The following is an 11,613-nucleotide window of genomic DNA, read 5'->3' on the forward strand; positions in this document are numbered from 1 at the left end:
TGAACAACCATGATAGGGACTGATTTGAAATTACTCAGGTTGTTGTTGCAGGGGTAAAATCATCATTTTGCCCCATTTTATTAGATTTTTTTAATTCTTTTAATGCCTAATTTTCAACAATTATGTTAGAAATTAATTGCATACCCATATTTGGGCCCCGTCCCTATACAAACAAGCACGTATCTCATTGTAAAGGACCCCACTTTTGCTTAATACAAATTCCATCTCTTGTTCACTATTGGGTCACATTTGAGAGAGAGAGAGAGGAGAGAGAAGATTTTTGGTTGGTACTCTTGAGCTTAAGATGACTCTTTCTCTCTCCTCTCATCTCTCTCTCTTTTAATCTCTTCTCTCTTTTCTGACTCATCTTTTTCTCTTCTTTCCCACTCTTCTTTCCCCTATTTTCTTTTCTCTCTCTTCTTTCTCTCTTTTCTTTATCTCTCAATTTTCTCTCTCTTCTCTATCTCCCTTCTTTCTCTCTTCTTCCTCTCTCTTCTTCTTCTCTTCTTTCTCTCTCTTCTTTCTCTCTTCTCTTTCCTTCTTCTGTCGTGCACGATAGTGAATGCTGTCGAGCACGATTGTCTCTCTCAATCTCGCACGTCAGTGAGCATTGTTGGGTGCCGAGTGTGACCCTCTCTCTCTTCTCTTTTCTCTCTATTTTGCACAGCAATGAATACTGCCAAGCACAATTTCTTCTCTCTTCTTTTCTCTCTCTTCTTTCCTCTCTTTTCTTTTCTTTCTCTCTCTTCTTTTTCTAACATTTTTCTTTCGCTTCTTCATCTCTCTTCTTTCTCCATCATCTTTCTCTCTCTTCTTTATCTATCTTCTTTCTCTCTCTTCTCTCTTTCTCTTTCATCCTCCTCTCTTCTTTCTCTCTTATGTCTTTCTCTTTCATCCTCCTCTCTTCTTTCTCTCTTCTGTCTTTCTCTTTCATCCTCCTCTCTTCTTTCTCTCTTTTGTCTTTCTCTTTCATCCTCTTCTCTTCTTTCTCTCTTCTGTCTTTCTCTTTCATCCTCCTCTCTTCTTTCTCTCTTCTTTAACTTCTCTTCTTTCTCTCTCTTCTTTATCTCTCTTGTTTTTCTCTTTTATTTCTCTCTTCTTCCCTCTCTTATTTTCTCTTTCTTCTTCTCTCTCTTCCTTCCTCTCTCTTATTTTCTCTCTCTTCTTTCTCTTTCTTTTCTCTCTCTTCTCTTTCCTTCTTCTGTCGTGCACGACAGTGAATGCTGCTGAGCACGATTTTCCCTCTGTTTCCTCTCAATCTCCCACAACAGTGAGTACTGCTGGGTTTCGAGCGTGACCCTCTCTCTCCTCTTTTCTCTTTGTCTTGCACAGTAGTGAACACTGTCAAGCACAATTTCCTCTCTCGTTTTTCTTCTCTTTGTTCTCTCTCTTTCTTTCCTTCTTCTCTTTTTTCTTCTTTCCTTTCTCTCCCTTGCTTTCCTTCTCTTTCTTCTCCTTTCCTTTTCTCTCTCGTCTCTTTCCTTTTTCTGATATCCACAACAATGAATACTGGTGAGTAAAACTTTCTCTCTCTTTCTTCTCAGTCTCGCACGGCTATGAGTCTTGTCGAGCATGACCCTCTCTTTCTTCTCTCTCCTTTCTGTCCCGCACGGTCTTGAATGCTATCGAGAGCAACCCTCTCTTCTCTCTCCTTTCTGTCTCGTACGTCAGTGAATGCAGTTGAGCTTGACCCTCTCTTTCTCACCTTTTTGTCTTGCACGGTAGTGAATGCTGTCGAGAGCGACTCTCTCCTTTCCTTCTTCTTTCTATCTCGTGCGACAGTGAACGCTGCCGAGCGGGACTTTTCTTTCTTCCTGTGCAGCAGCACACACACTGCTGGGCATTATCTTTCTCCCTCATTTTCTGTCTTACATGGCAGTGCATGTCGCCGAGCATGATTTCTCCATCGCCCCTTTTTTTTTCTTTTGATCATAGGGTAGGCTGAGCCTTGTGCAGCCGTGTTAATCGTGACACAGGGTAGCCTAGCCGTCGTGTCGGTCTCGTTACCGAGCCCATCTAACTGCTGTGTCAAATCAGCCGTTGCACCAGATCAACTACCGTGGTAGTCTTGTCATCGTTCAGCCTAGCCGTCGTGTCAGTATAATTACCAAGCTCGTCTATCTACTGCTTTTGACTAACCTCTATGCCAGTCTTGCCATTGTGCTAGTCTAGCGGTCTGATTAAACTTCTTCCCTCTTTTTCACCATCACTCATCTGCTTTCTTATAGCCCACTAAGTTTGCATTTTTATTATTGTAAAATATGTACTAAGGGTCCTTTGTCAAGGAGACGTCAGAAGGCTATCGAATTGATACGAACTCAATCATGTCATTTTCCATTTTTCTTTGAATACACACGCTTGTGTGTGCTCACCCTATGATAAGGTGGGGTCTTCAGAGCCACTTGTCTATACTCTAATATGTGTGTGTGACTATAGGAAGAGAAGAAATAGGCCAAAGAAGGCGATTTCGAACTGGTTACAAGTACAAGAGGCATTCCAATGTGATCTAAGAGGGTACCCAGGCGAGTCAGCCCGAGTGTGTCACGAACCTAGGTGAGGTAAGTCCCACCTCACACCCTAATTCCTCTCTCACCTATTGGTATTCCTGCCCTTGTCTTCTTCAAACGATTCCCGAGAGAGCGGTTTCAGGTCCTAGGTCCATCTCGAACTCGAAGCCAAGCCACCAAATCATCCCGAACTGAGGGCGAGATCGAGGCACCTAACCACCTAGGTCACTAGGTTGGAGGCTTTATTTTCAACGCAATCTTGATCTACAGGTGTTTCATGAACCTACGTGACCAGACAATCACCAGCTCTCCCCTTATTCGCATAGGCTTACAGAGGTATGTCGAAAATGACGTACAACAGACACTGGCAAGCCAAAGTTCTACCGTAGCATAAAGCCTTAAGACATAGGACCTCAATACTGTGCCATCGGATTAAGGACCTTACAACTGTAGCCTTATGCTAACGACTTCAAAACTACACCAGACCATCTCCATCACAATCAAAATGTCGAAAACCCTCGGGGACCAAATTTGGGCTCAATCGGACTACCCAAAAGGGGTATACGCCCATGTGTCCTCGCAACAGGCGGGTTTCACACTAGCGCGGTGCGGCTTCACCAACCCAGCCCCCGAACATGGAGACTATGACATCGTGTTTCGGGAGTAGCTTCAAGGACCCATGGGGCGTTCTACTGAAACCTCGAAAAGCTCAGATCCAGATATGTTCTAGATCATGTCAGCCTCGTCATTTTGACCTAAGGCATGCACTGTGGTGCGACCTAGAGTCAAATTTCACCTGGAAAGAAGGTGCCCACAAAACCAGAAAAAACCAGGATGTAAGAAGAAGAAGCCTCAAATCCAATGAAGCATAGCTCGACGTCCAAGCATCGGGTCACCGGGGACAAGTTCAATGCAACCACCTCACAAAGGGCTGCAAACTGGTACAACTCTTGCATTTAATCCAAGGTCCAATGGATGCAAGTCCCCAGGTCACAAAAGAAGTAAATCCGCTCGGTTGCCAGAATCACTCTTTTCGGCAACCTCCCAAAGTAGGCAAAAACGCAAACCAGAACCAAATCATCCCAAATTTGATGAAAGATGATTGTGACTGTCTCCTCTATTGTTTGCAAGCAGATCCAGGAGGCAAAACATCGCAAGTTGAACTGCATTGACAAAAAAAGTTTACGAATCTGGTCGGACTTCCACCCCGTGGGAAAATCACCACCCCAACACAATTTAAAGGGCATCAAAATTCTCAAAATCGTAAGGACATTGAAGATATGTTAACAAATCATCTGAACCATTGCCACAAGTTACAAAAAATTCTTCCAAGATCGGGCCACAGCAGAACGACCTTCATGCGGGGACAACTTCGTCATTAGCAGAAAAGATTTCAAAGTCATTTTGGTCATTATGCCTAATTTCGGGATTTATTCTTAATTTCTTAAATTATAATTAAGCTTTGTTTTCTTAGCATTCACCCCTGTTTGGTGAATCCTCTATATAAGCAAGCTTAAGTCACTTGTAAAGGGACTCTTTTCTCTTTAGGCAGATTATTGACTCATCATAAAATGAAGGCATTACATTTGTCCCTTTGGTCACTTGCTTCTGAGTCCTTAATCCCGTCGAGAGGAGAGATAAAACTTTGAGGGAGAGAAAATACCTCTGAGTGCGCAGGTTCACAAAAACCTCCGAGTGCATAGACCCATCCTCCCTCTCTCCTAAACTAGGTCACACCCAAACCTCTCTCTCTCTTCCTTACGTGACATACTGTCTGACCCACGTAGAAATCACGTCTTCAACAAACACATGGAGATAAGCGAACCCACTGGCCCTAACCCTCAAGTTCTCTCACACCCCTCCATTGGCCAGCCAACCCCCTTTAAAGGATAGTCCAAAGGAGAGACAACAGATCCCATACCAATCCTAAGCTACAGAGAGAGAGTAGAGAGGTTGCGACCTGCAGAAAGTCTTTGTCCAAACCGTACTGGCACACAATCGAAGGGCTTTGTGACTGTTCCAAGAGGGCCGACTGCCCTGATGTGTCCCACGAACCCCAAGCGGTGAGGCTAGCATCTCAAAGCGCCCCCCGCTATCGAAAATCTCCCTCATTGTTGGTACCTATATGCACTCAAGATCCCTCATGCTCGTGCGTATCCCACACCGGTCTGTGCCCCCACATCCGTGCATGAGTGACCCCGAGGCTGTTTGAGAGAGGGTTCTCTGTCGAACCCCGAGAACCAGGGCTAACCAATTGGCGACTCCTTTTGGGACATGTCATCCCATCATTGGCTTGGACTGTTATTCAGGTACCAACCTCTCTTTCTTCTCTCTCTAAAGTTGTTATGGTATCCCACTGTCCCTCTATCCTGATTGGGGACTTCTACATCCCCATATTTGCGACCTCACCCAGGGCGAGCGAACCATCTGGTCCTGCGTCCCCGCGTCCTACTCAATCAGCCTGGCTGGCCCTGATATCCTAGTCCTGCCTAGGAAAACTCGGGGTATGAGTTCTCAAGCTCCCTGCCCCTCCTCTTCCGGCATCAAGGGAAAATCCCTTGATGTCAACTGCATGGGCGGCACTACAACCACCCCCTCACACAAGGACCTTGTCACTGGTGGACACCCCGCCAGTCACATGCCTCAACATGGTCCTAACGCAACTACCCCTCTTTGCCCAGTTGGTCCCGGCAGAACCACTGCCTCCGCAGGTAATCGAAAGGTGACCCCAACCATCTCTCACATGAGTGGCAGCCCAACCGTCGTGCACACATACACATACATCATTTGTTGGCGATCCAGCCGTCACTGTGATGAGTCAGGGTAGGCGACAACTCACCCCACTTGCCCAAACTATTTTGGGTCTCTTCTGACCTAGACGCAACATGGGTGGTCCCAAGACCGCCCACATCATGCATGTTAACGCTCTAGTTTGGGGCAGCCCAAAGGCTGGCCCGACGAACACGCGACTTTGGAGACAATCAAAAGTCCCATAAACAAGTACACATGTATGTTCGAGTCCCTGAGGCCTCACCAACTAAACGAGCGGGTACCACGAGTACTTTGTCCCTCACTCCACAAAGGGTTGGTCCCATAACCACCCCAAACACCACCATGGATCGTACACACACGTGCAGGTCCAAAGACGCTGCCAGTTGTAAAGAAGAGCAAGCGTCTGCCGCTCCATCAACTTCTTCCATGCCACTCGCTACGTGGTACTCGAAGAAATTCCCTTAGAGCACCATCCTCGCCCCAGCTTCCCTAAACGCGCGAACCGACCCTAGGCATGAGATTCGAGGAAGAGGATGCTGCTTGTAAACTATCTCCTCCCTGGGCACTACACTTTGCCCGAATTGATTGGATTTCTCACGCATCAGTGAACCGAGCCTGCCAAGAAGGAGATTGGAATAGTTTCCGATTCTGGGGAAGGATTCATTGGAATTTGCAGCTCAAACAAGCAAAAGGGATGGGAGTCGCTCCTACAGCGAAGGGTGGAGGCCACCGCCTTGAAGGGTTTGCCATAACATAATAGGTTTGAGCCGTTGTGAGACACAGAAAGGCCTGAAACTGACAACGCCGCTCACTGCTGCGCCACCAGGGCATGAATGGGGTGTCTCGCCCATCCGACCCACGGCTCCAAGGCCGTTGTGAGCAAACCAAGGAAACACGGCCCCAAGGTCGTCTTAAGCTCAACCGACCCAAATGGTGCCCCCAAGGTCTTCAAGCACTAAGATCAATGGCAGCAAAGGGCTAGCAACCCCCTAGGTCTTCTCAGAGAAAGGCATTGGAGAAGTTTGGCCAAGCCAGCCCCTTGAGTCATGAAGCATGCCACGTGTTGGTTTTCCACCAAGGATGCACAACAACCCAGGTGGACCGGATGCGACTTCAGTCGGGAAGGAGGCTAAAGTTGGATCGGAAGCCCCCTCCATCCAAAACCCTGAAATACCTCGGCTCACCTCCAATCCCTTACTAGGAGCCAACCATCTTCTTCGGCGAACCACCCCTTCCCCTACAACGTCTAGAGACTGCGCCAACACCTCAGGCTAACACCTCTGCTACCCCACTCCAAACTTCCACGCCCGCACAGCCTCCACCCCATCTCACTCCTGCTGCACTTGTTCCGACCGTACAGTGCAGCCGACCTCCCCCGCCTGAGCTTGTTGCTGCGGCTGCCGCTCCTCTGACAGCCGTGGTGGATCCTTCCCAACCAAAGCCCATCCCAGCACTATCTGCTCCTCTCAAGATAAGGGAGAACTAGGGAACTGCCCTTCCCAAAGCTCATAAAAGTTAAATACGATGTGGTCAGACATCTAAGGAAACTCCCTACCGTCTTGAGCATCCATGATGCCCTCATGTTGTTTAATGACCTCCGATTGGCCTTGCTGCAAGCACTCTCCAGTCCCGAGGTGTATGAAACTGAAGTCGAGTGAGTTGATGTGGACCCTGCCATACTCAACAATTGCATGACTGTCACATTCTTAGATGATGACTTAAAACTGGGTGAGAAGTCACACAACCGCCCCCTCTTTATGGTAAATGAGTGGCACAACTGTCACGTCAATCGCATCATGCTGGATGGAGGGTCCGTGGTGAACCTAATGCCCCTAAGGGCCTTTCTTGGAATGGATTAAGCGCGGACCAGCTCGAACCCACTTGCGTAACAGTTCAAGGATTCAATCAATCGGAGGAAAAGCCGACGGGCACTATTTGGCTCAAGCTCGAGATTGGGGACTTGAACACCACCACCTTGTTCCATGTCATCCAAATGAATACCTCTTATAACATCTTGTTGGGTTGCCTCTGGCTCCATGAGCATGGCGTGGTTCCATCCACACTTCATCAATGCTTCAAATATAGCCGGGATGGAAGGCAACATGTGGTTTACGCTGACAAAGGGCCATTCCCAATCGTTGAATCACACTATGCAGACACAAAGTATTACTTTGCAAACCCAATACTCCCCCAAGGGCCCGTGTTACCTACAAAAGCCCGAACAGACCCAAAATTGAGGACAACTGCTCAAACCTCTCATGAGGATGTGGAAGACATGACGAGGTAACTTAATCATCTCTACCAGGAGGAAAGGAGACCCATGACTCTTGTAAACAATAACCTCTCTGTGCCCTTGGAAGACCCGACAAGCCGAAAGGACATGGGAGGCATGCCGATCCCCCTCCCCCCAGCGCATGTGGCCATATCAATAGAGGCCAAAAGTAAACCTGGAGGTAGCACAGTCACATGTTTAGGCCCGTCGGTGCCCGCGCTCACTTGCTATGAAGGAGACATGAAAGTGTTGCATATCCTTGTCCCCCTGCCCAACGCTGAAGCGGCATGGACAACTGAAAAAGAGCCAAATGCCGGTCAAAAAATCTTACGCATCCTATCCTCTTTAATAGGAGCGGACGACACTCTTACGCCTCAGATTGATTATTCCACAAACTAGCTCAAAGTTCTGCAGACACGTGACACGCTACGCGTCGAAGAGGATAGGAGCGACCTGCCTCAACCCTCTAGGCTACATTGACGGAGTCCAACCAAGACCCTTAAAATTCCTAAGGTCCTATCCTTTTTCGCTTTGAAAACAGGAAGAAGCAAAGTCAAACCTACAGCCCAGTCTTTCCACATGCTGGAGTTTTAGAAGATTATAGCCTTACCAATCCCCGTATCAAAGACCTGGCTCGCCTACCTGGAGGCGGGGAGTGGCTCTTCCTTCCCGAACCACAGCCCTACTAAAGGTTTTTGTCAACAGCATGGGCTTTTGGCGTGAGATCCAATGCTTGTGCCAGGGGAGCAGGACCAAAGTTCACTTGACCAAGCGGAGGCAATAAGAAAGGGAAAATCCAAGACGAAGGGAGCTGTCCCTTTGAAATCTCCTCCGCTCCATTACCAGTTTTCGTGTTGGAACTCGGGAGACATCTATCCGGACAAATCCACAAAGTGACCCTTTGCTAGTAGCCGCGATCAAGCCTAGGTAGGACCTATACAGCCCGGAGGCTCACTAAATTATGAAGAAAATGGACTACGACCCATCTGGCAATCAGGGACTGAATGACGATAAAGGAATGCTTGCCCCCTTTGCCATAATCAAGGCCGCATCGTCTCAACACCATCAAAAGGAAGGCCTTGATTACCCAGGACTACCAAGCCTCCCACCATGTCTTTTCCCTGCTGAGAAAGTCATCCATGTAACGGTGTCTCAAGAATCACCGTCATCCCCTTGAAAGTTTGTTCCTGAGGAAGCGTCCACTCAGGGCCCCCAAGCAAGGACATAAATCGACCAAGCCGAGCAGGAGTCTGTGGAACCCGAAACACTGGAGGTGTATGCTCTCATCAAAGATTCATTACCTCTTAATGATGAGGAAATAGAGGAAGCCCCAGATGTCCTAAAAGATGGTAGGCAGGCCTTTTCGGACGACTTGGAGGAAATATACTTGGATGAACAAACCGACTCAAGACCCACTTTCATCTCCGTCGTCATGTCCCCCAAAGAAAAACAAGAGTATACGTAGTTCTTGAGGGCCGACTGTCACCTGGCATTATGAGGAAATTCTCGGCCTTGATCTGCGTGTAGCAGCCCACAGGTTGGGGATTGACCTAACATGTAAGCAGGTCAAGCAAAAACCAAGGAGATTCAGGGCCGACCTGGAAATTCAAATCGAGGCGGAGGTGGACAAACTTAAAGTGGCACGCTTCATTTGGGAAGTCAAATACCCGAAGTGGTTGGCTAACATTGTACCCGTAAAAAAGAAGAACGGACAGATCAGGGTCTGTATTGACTTTTGGGATCTAAACGTATTCTACCCAAAATTGAACTTCCCACTCCCCTTCACAAAACTCTTGATCGACTTGACCACTAATTGTCAAGCCTTCTCCTTTATTGATGGTTATTCCAGCTACAACCAGGTAAAGATGGGCCAGGAGGACGAAGTATCCACGACCTTTCTAACCTTGAAAGGAGTCTTTTCCTGTACGATAATGCCCTTCGGCCTCAAAAACGTCGAGGCCACCTACCAAAGGGCTATGACTACTATCTTTGAGGACATGCTCCACGAAAAGGTCGAATGCTAGGTGGATAACCTAATAGTCAAATCAAACAGCAGAGGAAATCAAATAGCGAACTTCATTCATCAGCCACCAAAACCCCCGCCTCCCAACGGTGGTGTCTTGGCCCTTCACATAATGGGGCATGGATCTTGTAGGTCCCATCGACTTGCCGTCTTCCTCGAGGCACGTGTTCATACTCGCTGCAATGGATTATTTTTCCAAATGAGCCAAGGCGATTCCTCTTAAGAAGGTCCCCGACACTGTAGTGGCTGACTTTGTGAGTCACCATATCATATATCAGTTCGACGTTCCCGATCGAATCATCTCTGATAACATGCCCCAATTCCGAAGTAGCTAAATTGACAGGCTAGTTGAGAAATTAAGGTTCACGTGGAAATACTCGACCATGTATCACCCAAGAGCTAATAGCCTCGTCGAGGCATTCACCAAGACTCTATGTGATGCCTTAAGGAAATCTGTCTCTGACACCAAGAGAGATTGGCACGAGAAGCTTTCAGAAATTCTCTAAGCTTACTACATCACAACCCGAGGCCCAACACAGTCGACCCCATACGCGCTAGTGTATGTGGGCGAGGCTGTGTTACCACTGGAAATTCAATTGCCTTCCCTTAGGGTAGCCCTCCACTACGGGATGATAGACAAAGAATGGGCTGCGCTTCGTTGCCAAGAGCTAGGCATACTCGATGAAAAAAGGTTGCAAGCGCTACAGAGCCTTGAGATCCACAAGAGTCACATGCAAAAAGCCCTTGACAGATCCACCAAGATAAGAGCATTCACGAAAGGCGCACGTCCTGGCCACGTGACGTTAAACTACTTCACGGGTCGGTCCAAGTTATACGACCTTAGACTATAGCACACGTCTTGACCGCACAACGATAAATTGCTCCGCAGGGTTACCCACACTACATGACTCCCAAATACAACGTGTGATCTAATTCCTAAAACAAAACAAAAAAAAATCGTGGAGCACAGAGCGGGAGCAAAGATACAAACCAAAGAGAAGATTTTATTTCATGAACCCAAAAGGGATACAAGTATGTTTACATTGAATCTGTAATTCCCTACAAAACCAGGCGGTTCTAAAATAAGTCATCATCCTCGGATGCTGCTCCCCAAGGAGCGCCTCTATTTCCTCAGGGCAGGTGTGTCTTCTCTCTTCAAAAGGGTAGAATTCTTCGCTCCAAACAGAGCTTGAAATGCCCAGGAAGAATCTGCTCTCTGCTTCCCACCATGAAGCTAAGGTGAAGAACCAGGAGTCAGTTAGAAGACCAAGCCTACGCTGAAGGCCTGAGCACAATGCTTCGCCGGCAGTAGCAAAGGTTGTTCCAAGCATTTACACACAGCCTTGGACCTTGAGCTACGGATTCCGTACAAACAGAGGGGCCCTGAACCCACGGGCCCGTCATCTAGCACGAATCCACTGCCACCTTCTGCTGGATTGAACATCTTCACCGAGACGCCTAATGCTCGAACGCACCCCCAAAGCAGGGACCTGTTAGCCATCCCCAACATAGGACATGGCCTCCCGGTGAAACACACAAGAAAGAAAATTTTTCGTTCGTCCTCCACCAATAGGAGTTGCAAACCAAGAACTTTGCAAAGACAAAGGGAAGAGCTGCCCTTATGCTCTCTGGCCTAAGCTCTTTTTAAAGAAGTCATAGGCCCATCATCAAAGCTCGTCGCTTCCCAAGCAGCACGTCGTCCAACAACAAAGACACATGTCATCACAATGGCACCTCGTTTGATTGCCATTTAAGCCTTTCGACGCCTCGCCTCCCAACACCACTTTCAAAGCATCACGATCAAATCTTCCACTGCCCTGCCGCCAATAAAACATCATCAACGGAATCGCACCAGTGCTCGGCTTCTCCATCTAGCATGAATGTCCCAAGTCTAACTTTTTGCTCATCTGAGCATTGCAACACTTCCAAAAACTTCTCTATATGCCTCTTCCATCTTTTGGCCTTCTCTACTCTTCCTTGCCTCAGAAAGGTTAGGGGCGCTAGCCTTCTAAACCTCTCAATCAAGATACTATCGTTCT

This window comes from Amborella trichopoda, chromosome 5 (assembly GCF_054954075.1).
Source record: "Amborella trichopoda isolate Santa Cruz 75 chromosome 5, AtrichopodaSantaCruz75HAP2 v2.0, whole genome shotgun sequence".
Taxonomy (NCBI): domain Eukaryota; kingdom Viridiplantae; phylum Streptophyta; class Magnoliopsida; order Amborellales; family Amborellaceae; genus Amborella; species Amborella trichopoda.